This window comes from Schistocerca serialis, chromosome 1, assembly GCF_023864345.2.
Source record: "Schistocerca serialis cubense isolate TAMUIC-IGC-003099 chromosome 1, iqSchSeri2.2, whole genome shotgun sequence".
In the NCBI taxonomy this organism is placed as follows: domain Eukaryota; kingdom Metazoa; phylum Arthropoda; class Insecta; order Orthoptera; family Acrididae; genus Schistocerca; species Schistocerca serialis.
In genome coordinates this window covers 815,142,936-815,156,688 of record NC_064638.1, presented here as the reverse complement: position 1 = coordinate 815,156,688, position 13,753 = coordinate 815,142,936, and positions in this window count along the sequence as shown.

The window sequence follows — 13,753 nt, the reverse complement described above, 5'->3', positions numbered from 1 at the left end:
GCTCCGTGATGGTATTGTTCTGTAAAGAAAGTTTTCAACGCCAAAAGACTGTAGTGAAATGGAGCAAGAGCTACGGAGGATCAGTGAATGGTGCAGGGACAGGCAGCTGACACTGACCGTAAACAAATGTAACGTATTGCTGGTTAAGAAAAATGATTCCATGTTCCTTGGCACATGCAGGCATGTTCCAAGGAACAGGTACTGTGCCAGCTACAGCCGTCGCAGGAACATGGCATCGTTTTTCTTAACAACACTGGCACCGCAATATCGTATTAATCCGCCGATACTGGCAAGCAACTTTCATTTAAAATGTCCTCCGCTAAAAATACGGGAATTACATAATGTGTGTACGAGTACAGGATCTAATATAGGAGCGACGACACATGGAAGTTTGGGCTTGACCACGATTCGTGCAGGGTTAGCCAAAGCATTTAAGGCGACCACTCGCATAAAGAGGCAAATCCTGGGTTCGAGTTACAGTCCGGTACCAATTTCTAGGGTCGTCATTGTCTTGTACAGCTGACGGTTATCCGCATTTCGCAATTGCGAATACATTTCGTGGCTTACACTTTTGGTGACAAACCACTAACTACAGCAAGATACCCATCCGTAACCATCATGAGCGACCTAAAGTATAACAGATTGACCTCGTAAAACAGACTGCCGGAAAGGCAGATGACTGTGTCTGATTCATTAGGAGAATCGTAATCGAGATTCACCCACAAATGAAGTGGCTTAAACACATTTTTTAGACCGATTCTTGAGTATTGCTGTTTCGTCTGGGACCTTCACCGGTTAGTTTAATAGAAGAGATAAAGAAGAACCAACCAAGAGCGGCACCGTTCACCACGGCATCGTTCAGTGACCGCGAGAGCGTTACCGAGACGCTCAACCAAGTCCAGTGGCAGACAATACAAAAGAGACGTTGTTTATTGCCATACGGGTTCAGCTTATTTTATTTATTAAGCATCTTCAGTGGCCTGAAATACATATTTGTTATTATACACATAAAAATGCATTTTTGGTAATTACAAATATGTTACTATGTTATGTTTCCTGATGTTTTTCTCTTGTTTTTCGGATTAGAAACTGTTTTCGTAGCACAAGTTTCGCGAGATTAAATTCTCGTTAGCTGTTACTTACGATTTCCAACGTTGCTGGTCCATGTTTGTGGTCCTGGATATTAGTTCATTCGGTCCCCATACTCAAGCTAGCTGATTTACAGAGGTTTTTAATGCACGTTTATTGCAACATAGTACTTGCATTTTTCGTTGTGTGATCACAATGAACGTGTTTACAGAATGCATTGTGCCAACTGTTGCTGTGTTGTCATATTTCGTCTTTTATTTGTGTTGTTTGTGTGTGTGGTTTGATATTTATAATTTGCTTTGTGTGCGTATGCATTTGTGTATGCCTGTGAGTATAATTTGTTATTTTTGAATATGTCATTATTTATGAGAGTGCCTTCTTTCTTTAATCTGTGGATGTGTTATTCTTTATGTATTGGATATTTGTGTGTGTAGGGGGGGGGGGGGGGGGAGGGGGGCAGCATAAGAAGGATGGGTGGGATTCATTAATTATTTATTGTGGATATGTTTCACATTTGTCTCTGTTATTGTTTTAATGCCTAACATGATCAGTAAGTTACTGCTTATATTGATTTGATAATTAACTACTTTCTTTTTCATTGCAAGGGCTCTTATGGCTCTTTGTATATGAAAATTTTCCTGTATTGTCAGGAGTTTTTTGTTGTAATTGTTTTCATGTCGTGTTCCATGCTGGATAGTTCATGTCTATGTTTTATAAGGTGTCCAGCAAAGTTGGAATAGGTATTTTCATACTTCCAGGTTCTTATATGTTCTTTATATCTAGTTTTGAAATTCCAGCCTACCTTCCCCAGATATGCTGATTCACGTTCTTGCCATTCTAACTGGTCTATACCTGCTCCTTGGCATTTATCTGGTTTGCCTATAGTTGTTTGTAAATATGATTCGAGTATGCTTCTTGTTCTGTTAATCCTTGTTTATTTGGAATAGTTGCTATCCTGGCTGTTGACTAATATCTCTTGAAGGGTATAAACGGCGTTTAGCGTCTGTACCATTATCTTGGAAATACTCGAGAAACCAGTTTCTAAGTCCTACCAGTAGGGAACTGTCGGGCCAAGACATTTGTACATGGCAGTTGCTCCGAAATACAGAGTTGTTTCTTGATTGACTTCTACTGTGCCTTTTAGAACTAAATTGTGACTTGGTTCTTTTTTGCAAACAATTCTCTACACCATTCATGACGGATGCCCCACCATAGCCTTGGTTGCAACGTCTGCTCATTATCTATTGCTATTATCACTGCCGGCCGTTGTGGCCGAGCGGTTCTAGGTGCTTCAGTCTGGAACCGCGCTGCTGCGACAGTCGCAGGTTCGAATCCTGCCTCGGGCATGGATGTGTGTCATGTCCTTAGGTTAGTTAGGTTTAAGTAGTTCTAAGTGTCAGGGACTGAAGATCTCAGATGTTAAGTCCCATAGTGCTTAGTGCCATTTGAAGCATTTTTTTTTTTTGCTATTATCGCTGGATTATTTTTCAAAATCAAATGGCTCCAGCACTATGGGGCTTAACATCTGAGGTCATCAGTCCCCTAGACTTAGAACTACTTAAACCTAACTAATCTAAGGACATCACACACATCCATTCCCGAGGCAGGATTCGAACCTGCGACCATAGCAGCATCGCGATTCCGGACTGAAGCGCCTAGAACTGCTCGGCCACACCGGCTGGCGATTATTTTCCTCACATTTTCTAAGACTGTACAACGTAACGCGACGTGCCGCAGTTCCCTACAATACAAACCGTTTATATATGTAGCTTATAACACTACACATGAAATACAATGAAAAATACGAGAAAGAAAATAGGACTTAAGTACAAATGGTACATTAAAATAACAAATAATTTTTATATAATCATGTCCAGTCTCCGTATCCTGTCAAGGCTTGATGGTATAGTTACGAAAAAGTCATCTGAACAACTCCAAACGCCTCGAGAATGTGCCGGATGGTCTGGTTCGGTGTGCCACAATCGCAGCTTGAGCTGGACTGTTTCCGCCCTGTGTGCAGGTTGTATGCAGGCACTCTGTGTTCTGCTTGGGTGTGGGTGCGCTTTATATTCTTCCACTCACACTGTGGACGCCCCTACCGTCTCTTCTTTCTTTCTTGGGGCCTGTGTCCCGCTCCAACGCTGGGTCGGCTTTGTTAGTACGGATTTGGCAGTGTTAATTGCAGAGGGTGGCCAGTTACCCTTCCTGACGCCACTCCGAACCCCCCGGGATGGAATTAGTGTATCCCAGCTGTCTGCGTCTAGTGTAAGTCATGAAATAGTGCAAACGTTTGCATATTTTGTGAGTCGTGTAACTGAGGCGGAACTTGGGGACCAGCCCGGTATTCACCTAGCGGGATGTGGAAAACTGCCTAAAACCACATCCAGGATGGTCGGCACACCGGCACTCGTCGTTAATCCGCCGGGCGGATTCGATCTGGGGCCGGCGCGCCTACCCGAGTCCAGGAAGCAGCGCCTTAGCGCTCTCGGCTACCCTTGCGGGTCGCCTACCATCTCTATAGAGGGTCAGTAAGGTGTCGCGCATCAGATGAAGCATTCATAGCCCACGTCTCATACCAAATTCGGTCAAAGGTGAAGCTGCTGTCAGCAAGCCAGTCGCATGGATGGATTTCTGTAACTAAATCGAGGATGAACATTGTTCATGTCCAGCGGTTTAACTTTAAAATCGTAGACGTGATTCCTGGGTGGTGCTAAACGAGCAACAGCCCTCTAGCATCCAGGCCAATCTTCAAAATTAGATCTCCTGGCTATAAGATGGACTAAAATTTACATATAAATACACACCACATCCTAATATTGCATTGTTGAATGTCCATGGAACAATTTTCCAGAGAGAGATATTTAAATACATTCCCTCAACCTTCCTTACCAATCAGGTTTACCCATGTGTCCATCCATTCAGTCATGGATCCAAGGGGTCATAATCCTCTCACTCCCCCAAACAAACAAACAAACAAAAAAAAAGCAAAACCTCTATACTCACCAGGAGAGCTGGAAGGTAGGAGACGAGGTACTGGCAGAAGTAAAGCTGTGAGGACGCTGCGTGAGTCGTGCTTGGGTAGCTCAGATGGTAGAGCACTTGCCCGCGAAAGGCAGAGGTCCGGAGTTCGAGTCTCGGTCCGGCACACAGTTTTAATTTGCCAGGAAGTATCAAATTAGTATAATTGTATTACAACATTTGTTTATACGTTATAGCTACATTCAGACAAAATTCACGGAATACCTCCTAACATCGTTCTAGACCTCACGGCATAGTGCAGCAACACGACATGGCTTGGATTCAACAGGTCGTTAGAAGCCCCGTGAAGATTTCGTGTGAAGAAGTGAAAAAGTCCCGTGCAGAAATAATGAGATATGCTAGCTCTATAGTCGTCCGTAATTAACGCCACATTTTACAGCACTGTCAGAACTCACATGTTTGTCATGCGCCCAACATCGATTTCTTCGTTTATTTCATACTGTGTTGGTTGTCTGTTATCACTGAAAACCCCTACGCAAACGCCACTGCTCTTGACATTGTGGCGCAATACTGAATTCCCTAACGATTTGCGTAAACGAATGTTCATGCGAATAGCTCAACTGCCATTCCGCCTTCGAAGTCTGTTTATTCCCGACCTACGTCCATAATCACATTGGAAACCTTTTCATATGAATCACCTCAGAACAAATGACAGATCTGCTAGTCCATTGTCCTTTTATACGTCGTGTACGCGATACTACCGCCACCTGTTCATGTGCTTAGTGCTATCCCATGACTTTTTTCATCTCACTGTGTTATTATTAATGTCCTAGCTATCTGTGATACCCTGAGTGTGGAGATGACGGCAAATTATCTTCGGTTAGGGTGGGGGGGAGAGATGTGGGAAACTACGACCCACCAGAAGAGTATCCTGCATCGGCGCCTTTGCCCACCTCTCCTTCTAGACCATCCCTATACGGTACGGTAGCGCCAACTACGTCATTCCCCTCATTTCTCTGACGAATATAGTTCACAGAGGTTCACTCCATAATTGTTCCCGCGACCAATGACACGTAGTTAGTGACGCAGCTTATTCACAGATTGGCATCAGGCGACCCGAGATTTCTATGGTGTCCCGTTCCTTTCACGTCCTATTGACAGCCTGTTGTTTGAAATACGACTTAGGACGGCACAATGGGGTCTGAATTGTAGCCGCTCCTTGTCTTTGTTCGGCCACTCAGGCGCGGCTCGCGGTTCCGCCCCATTGTGGCCCCGAGCCCTCAATTTAGGCCCACCGGATCCCCGCGCTGCGCTGCCCTGCCCAGCCCACCCTCCACTGTCTGCGGCGCTCGCAGGCGGCCCCGCGAGCCGAGGCGACAGTTTTTTGTTTCTGTGCGTCGGCCGCCTCTACAAGCAGCGCTTCCCGCCTGGCACGTCTCGGCTGCTTTAACAGCGTAGTTTCACTCGTGTAGCTCATCATGAGCTGTCTATGAGACAGACGTACCAAGAATGGACGCCTCGGGAAGGAAAGGAGAATTACCGTCTTCTAATACCCTCAGGCCTTCAAGTAAAATCCTAGTTCCAAAGGTGACAGGGGATAACACGTTTTTTTTTTTTTTTTCACCTGTCTTCTGGCTGGTTAGATGCGGCCCACCACAGAGTACTCTCCTGTGCCAACCTCTTCAACTACACTACTGGCCATTAAAATTGCTACACCAAGAAGAAATGCAGATCATAAGCGGGTATTCATTGGACAATTATATTATACTAGAACTGACATGTGATTACATTTTCACGCAATATTGGTGCATAGATCCTGAGAAATGAGTACCCAGAACAGCTACCTCTGGCCGTAATAACGCCTGGGCATAGAGTCAAACAGAGCTTGGATGGCATGTACTGGTACAGCTGCCCATCCAGCTTCAACACGATACCACAGATCATCAAGAGTTAGTGACTGGCGTATTGTGACGAGCCAGTTGCTCGGCCACCTTTGACCAGACGTTTTCGATTGGCGAGAGATCTGGAGAATCCGCTGGCCAGGGCAGCAGTCGAACATTTTCTGTATCCAGAAAGGCCCGTACAGGACCTGCAACATGAGGTCGTGCATTATCCTGATGAAATGTAGGGTTTAACAAGGATCGAATGGAGGGTAGAGCCACGGGTCGTAACACATCTGAAATGTAAGGTTCACTGTTCGAAGTGCCGTCAATGCGAACAAGAGGTGACCGAGACGTCTAACAAATGGCACCCCATACCATCACGCCGGGTGATACGCCAGTATGGCGATGACGAATACACGCTTCCAATGGGCGTTCACCGCGATGTCGCCAAACACGGATGCGACCATCATGATCCTGTAAACAGAACCTGGATTCATCAGAAAAAATGACGTTTTGCCATTCGTGAACCCAGGTTCGGTCGTTGAGTACACCATCGCAGGCGGTCCTGTCTGTGATGCAGCGTCAAGGGTAACCGCAGCCATGGTCTCCGAGCTGATAGTCCATGCTGCTGCAAACGTCGTCGAACTGTTCGTGCAGATGGTTGTTGTCTTGCAACCGTCTCCATCTGTTGACTCAGGGATCGAGACGTGGCTGCACAATCCGTTACAGCCATGCGGATAAGATGCCTCTCGTCTCGATTGCTAGTGATACGAGGACGTTGGGATCCAGCACGGCGTTCCATATTACCCTCCTGAACCCACCGATTCCATATTCTGCAATCAGTCATTGGATTTCGACCAACGTGAGCAGCAATGTCGCGATATGATAAACCGCAATCGCGATAGGCTACAATCCGACCTTTATCAAAGTCGGAAACGTGATGGTACGCCTTTCTCCTCCTTACACGAGGCATCACAATAACGTTTGACCAGGCAACGCCGGTCAACTGCTGTTTGTGTGTGAGGAATCGGTTGGAAACTTTCCTCATGTCAGCACGTTGTAGGTGTCGCCAACCTTGTGTGAATGCTCTGAAAACTTGTCATTTGCATATCACAGCATCTTCTTCCTGTAGGTAAAATTTCGCGTCTGTAGCACGTCATCTTCGTGGTGTAGGAATTTTGATGGCCAGTAGTGTACTTGCAACGTACGCCCTCAATTCTTTTCTGGATCTATTCCAGTCGCTGTCTTTCTCTACAGTTTTTGCCCTCTGCAGCTCCCTCTAGTACTATGGAAGGCATTCTCTGCTGTCTTAATGGATGTACTATCATCCTGTCCCTTCTCCTTGTCACTGTTTTCCATGTATTGCTTTCCTTTCCGATTCTGTAGCACCTCCTCATTTCTTACCTTGTCAGTCCAACAATCTTCTGTAGCACCAACATCTCAAATGCTTCTGTCCCCAGCTCGTGGCCTAGCATTGCTGCCTCTGGACCAAGGGGTCCCGGGCTCGATTCCCGGCCGGGTTGGGAATTTTCTCTGCCCGGGGACTGGGTGTTCGTGTTGTCCTCATCATTTCATAATCATCTTCATCATTCGTGACTGGACTGTATCATCGTCATCAAATGCTTCGATTCTCTTCTGTTCCGGTTTTCCCACAGTCCCTGTTTCAACACTATACAATGCTGTGGTCTAAACGTACATTTGTCAGAAATTTCTTCCTCCAATTAAGGCCTATCTTTGATACTAGTAGTCTTCTCTTGGCCAGGAATGCCGATTTTGCCAGTGCTAGTCTGCGTTTGATGTCCTCCTTGGTCTGTCCGTCAGTGGTTATTTTGCTGCCTAGGTAGCACAATACTTTAACTTCATCTACTTCGTGACCATTAATCATGATGTTAAGTCTCTCGCTGTTCTCGTTTGTGCTATATCTCATTACACTCGTCTTTCTTCGGTAACTCTCAATTTGTATTTTGTACTCATTAGACTATTCACTCCATTCAGTAGATAACGTAGTTCTTCTTCACATTCACTCAGGATTGCAATGTCATTAGAGAATGGTATTGTTGATATCCTTTCACCTTCAATTTTAATTCCACTCCTGAACCTTTGTTTTATTTCCATTAGTGCTTCTTCTTTGTTCAGATTGAACAGTAGGGGCGAAAGACTACATACCTGTCTTACACCCTGTTTAATACGAGCACTTCGTTCTTGGTCGTCTACTCTCATTATTCCCTCTTGACTCTTGAACATATTGTATGTTACCCGTCCCTCACTATAAATTAGCCCTATTTTTCTCAGAATCTCGAACGTCTTGCACCATTTTACACTGTTGATCGCTTTTCCCAAGTAGACAAATCCTATGCACGTGTCTTGACTTTTCTTCAGTCTTGGTTCCATTATCAACCATACTGTCAGAATTGCCTCTCTGGTGCCGTTACCTTCCCTAAGCCTAAAGTGATGGTCATCTAACACACCCTCAGTTTTCATCTCCATTCTTATGTATATTATTCTTGTCAGCAACTTGGATGGATGAGCTGTTAAACCGATTGTGGGGTAATTCTCGCACTTGTCAGCTCTTGCAGTTTTTGGAATTGTGTGGATGATGATTTTCCGAAAGTCAGATGATATGTCGCCAGACTCATACATTCTATACACCAACGTGAATTGTCGTTTCGTTGCCACTTCCCCACTGACTTTAGAAATTCTGATGGGATGTTATCTATCCCTTCTGCGGTATTTGATACTAAGTCCTCTAAAGCTCTGTTAAATTCTGATTCTAGTACTGGATCCCCTATCTCTTCTAAATCGTTTCCTCTTCTATCACATCGAACAAATCTTCCCCCTTATAGAGGACTTCAATGTTCTCTTTCCACCTATCCGCTCTGCATTTAACAGTGGAATTCCAGTTGCACTCTTAATGTTGTCGCCCTTGCGTTTCATTTCACCAAAAGTTGTTTTGGCTTTTGTATATGCTGAGTCAGTCCTACCGAGAATCACTTCTCTTTCGACTTCTTACAGGCGTGAATACTACCGAGCCATCAGTTCAGTCATAGCTGACAAACATTGACACGAATTATATACAGTAGAACTGAAAGACACGTAGAAGTCAATTTCGGGAAAGATCAGTTTGAGTTCCGGAGAAACGTAAGAGCAAGCAAGATCTTACTTTGAAAACAGGCTGAAGAAAGTCAAATTTTCCTTTACAGTGAGATGACAAGAGTCATGGGATAGCGATATGCACATACAGGGCTATTACAAATGATTGAAGCGATTTCATAAATTCACAGTAGCTCCATTCATTGACATATGGTCACGACACACTACAGATACGTAGAAAAACTCATAAATTTTTGTTCGGCTGAAGCCGCACTTCAGGTTTCTGCCGCCAGAGCGCTCGAGAGCGCAGTGAGACAAAATGGCGACAGGAGCCGAGAAAGCGTATGTCGTGCTTGAAATGCACTCACATCAGTCAGTCATAACAGGACGAAGTTCAACAAAGATCCACCAACTGCTAACTCCATTCGGCGATGGTATGCGCAGTTTAAAGCTTCTGGATGCCTCTGTAAGGGGAAATCAACGAGTCGGCCTGCAGTGAGCGAAGAAACGGTTGAACGCGTGCGGGCAAGTTTCACGCGTAGCCCGCGGAAGTCGACGAATAAAGCAAGCAGGGAGCTAAACGTACCACAACCGACGGTTTGGAAAATATTACGGAAAAGACTATAGCAGAAGCCTTATCGTTTACAATTGCTACAAGCCCTGACACCCGATGACAAAGTCAAACGCTTTGAATTTTCGGCGCGGTTGCAACAGCTCATGGAAGAGGATGCGTTCAGTGCGAAACTTGTTTTCAGTGATGAAGCAACATTTTTTCTTAATGGTGAAGTGAACAGACACAATGTGCGAATCTGGGCAGTAGAGAATCCTCACGCATTCGTGCAGCAAATTCGCAATTCACCAAAAGTTAACGTGTTTTGTGCAATCTCACGGTTTAAAGTTTACGGCCCCTTTTTCTTCTGCGACAAAAACGTTACAGGACACGTGTATCTGGACATGCTGGAAAATTGGCTCATGCCACAACTGGAGACCGACAGCGCCGACTTCATCTTTCAACAGGATGGTGCTCCACCGCACTTCCATCATGATGTTTGCTATTTCTTAAACAGGAGATTGGAAAACCGATGGATCGGTCGCGGTGGAGATCATGATCAGCAATTCATGTCATGGCCTCCACGCTCTCCCGACTTAACCCCATGCGATTTCTTTCTGTGGGGTTATGTGAAAGATTCAGTGTTTAAACCTCCTCTACCAAGAAACGTGCCAGAACTGCGAGCTCGCAGCAACGATGCTTTCGAACTCATTGATGGGGACATGCTGCGCCGAGTGTGGGAGGAACTTGATTATCGGCTTGATGTCTGCCGAATCACTAAAGGGGCACATATCGAACATTTGTGAATGCCTAAAAAAAACTTTTTGAGTTTTTGTATGTGTATGCAAAGCATTGTGAAAATATCTCAAATAATAAAGTTATTGTAGAGCTGTGAAATCGCTTCAATCATTTGTAATAACCCTGTATACTGATGGCTGTAGCATCGTGTATGCGAGGTACAAAAGGGCTGTGCATTGGCGGTACTGTCATTTATATTCAGGTGACTCACGTAAAAACGTTTCTGGAGTGATTATGGCCGCACGACGGGAATTGACAGTCTTTGAACGCAGAATGAAGACAGTTCACTTCGTAAATGGTTAGGGAATCCAATATTCTGAGATCCACAGTGTCAAGAGTGCGCCGAGAATACCAAATTTCAGGCATTACCTCTCACCACGTTCAACGCAGTGCCCAGCGGCCTCCACTTAACGACCAAGAGCTGCGGCGTTTGCGTAGAGTTGTTAGTGCTACCAGACATGCAACACTGTGTGAAATAACTGTAGAAATTGATGTGGGACGTACGACGAACGTATGTTAGGGCAGTGTCGCGAAATTTGGCACAGGCGACCGAAGCGTGTGCTTTCACTAACACACGGCATCCCCTGCAACCGCACTCCTGGGCTCGTGACCATCAGCCGGACCACAGACGATTGGAAAACCGTTAATTTGTTGAAGAATTGGGCTCCAAAAGATTGACACAATTACTTTAGAGTGGACGAAAATACAAACTTACAACTGTTGTTATTGATGGCACTATTAACTGAGGAAAATGATGAGAAATGCCACCTGTCCTCATGAACAATTTGGGGGAACATTGAGGTTCCTTGCTATGGGGAGACATTTGGAGGCGTTGAAGTTCGCTACTACCACATCATCTGAGCCGCCTGGCAAATTTAATTTATACCTATAATATGTGAAGCAGTTTACCTGTCGGTCACTCGCAGGTAAGAAAATGCACATATCGTGATGCAGCTGCCCCTAACGATGTGTTTTACGATACCCGCAACGGCTGCGTAAACCCCGTGCGAGATTTTCATATTCTCTTGCTCGTTACGTGAAGACTAATTTTAGTCCTACAGAAAAAAATGAACAGTACCTTTTTGTAGGAGATTTAATATAGTTAAATTTTGTAGTGGGATACGTTTCCGCAGGAGGCCACGTTTTCTAGTTATTCAAGAAAATCTTGAAAGTCACCATCACACCCCTTACCCCCCCCCCCCCCGTCCCTCCTCCCCCACCCAACCCCAACTCATCCCTCACGAGTTACGATTTCTTGTATATTGTTCGTGGAACTCCCTTCCGCCACTGCACAAAAATTTCCGACTATACGCACCATTACCGACCTTCGCCTTTTCTTAGCCTCTTTTAGGCTATTACGCCACCAGCATAGTCGCCTATTTCGTTAACATTATTAATTTGAACATGTCTATGAGGGTAATGAAAGAAAAACGACTTTGATTAACATTACACCAAAATTAATTACGTCGACCATTCGATTCAAACTTAGCCCTGATAAGCACAGTAGTATCGTAGTCAGAAGGCCAGACAAATACGACGATATAATGGCTATCTTACAATGTTAAAACTCATTGTTAGGTGAAATTTTATAATTTGTAAGTGCTCGACTAAGCCGGTGCCATGAAGACCAAAAATGATTTGACGGATTTCTTTTTCAAAACTTTTTTTATTATCGTGACGACTACGAGTGTTATATTTTCTCCCCTGAACAGAGTACAATACTGTTGCCAGTAAAATGCAGTGGCGGGGCTGCCTCTTCACAGCGTTCAGTTATATTATCCCAGACTGGGAGGCCGTCTCTACCTCTGCTACACTGTTCTTGTGATACGCCACTGAAGTCTTCATCCCATTTCTATGGGGCTGGACCGCCGGCCGCTGGTGGCCGAGCGGTTCTGGCACTACAGTTTGGAACCGCACGACCGCTACGGTCGCAGGTTCGAATCCTTCCTCGGGCATGGATGTGTGTGTTGTCCTTAGGTTAGTTAGGTTTAAGTAGTTCTAAATTCTAGGGGACTTATGACCTCAGCAGTTGAGTCCCATAGTGCTCAGAGTCATTTGAGCCATTTGAACCATGGGGCTGGACCCTCCGTATTTATGTCCTCTGCGGAGAGGGTGTTCCAATATTATCAAGTCCACTGCAGCTGGGTTCCTTGTTGTTCCACGGTTCCTTATTTGGCATTCAGACCACTCGATCATACCTAATGGGATGTCTATTCACCACCTTCGGGACCTGCCTGATAGGGGTTGCTTGATTCCCCACGGGATTTACTTTTACTAATGCAAAGTTGTACAATATATTCACATAATGTTCAGCATTCATTACAAAACACCATTTGCAAGTTTCAAAAATATTAAAAGCACTGTAAAATATAGTATATACACTGCTGGCCATTAAAATTGCTACACCACGAAATGACGTGCTACAGACGCGAAATTTAACCGACAGGAAGAAGATGCTGTGATATGCAAATGATTAGCTTTTCAGAGCATTCACACAAGCTTGGCGCCGGTGGCGACACCTACAACGTGTTGATATGAGGAAACTTTCCAACCAATTTCTCATACACAAACAGCAGTTGACCGGCGTTGCCTGATGAAACGTTGTTGTGATGCCTCGTGTAAGGAGGAGAAATGCATACCATGACGTTTCCGACTTCGATAAAGGTCAGATTGTAGCCTATGGCGATTGCTGCTCGCGTTGGTCGAGATCCAATGACTATTAGCGGAATATGGAATCGGTGGGTTCAGGAGGGTAACACGGAACCCCGTGCTGGATTCCAACGGCCTCGTATCACTAGCAGTCGAGTGACATGCATCTTATCCGCATGGCTGTAACGGATCATGCAGCCAAGTCTCGATCCCTGAGTCAGCAGATGGGGACGTTTGCAAGACAACAATCATCTGCACGAACAGTTCGACGACGTTTGCAGCAGCATGAACTATCAGCTCGAAGACCGTGGCTGCGGTTACCCTTGATGCTGCATCACAGACAGGACCGCCTGCGATGGTGTACTCAACGACGAACCTGGATGCACGAATGGCAAAACGTCATTTTTTCTGATGAATCCAGGTTCTGTTTACAGGATCATGACGGTCGCATCCGTGTTTGGCGACATCGCGGTGAACGCACATTGGAAGTGTGTATTCGTCATCGGCATACTGGCGTATCATCCGGCGTGATGGTATTGGGTGCAATTGGTTACACATCTCGGTCACCTCTTGTTCGCACTGACGGCACTTTGGACATTGGACGTTATATTTCAGATGTGTTACGACCCGTGGTTCTACCCTTCATTCGATCGCTGCGAAACCCTACATTTCAGCAGGATAATGCACTACCGCATGTTGCAGGTCCTGTAAGGGC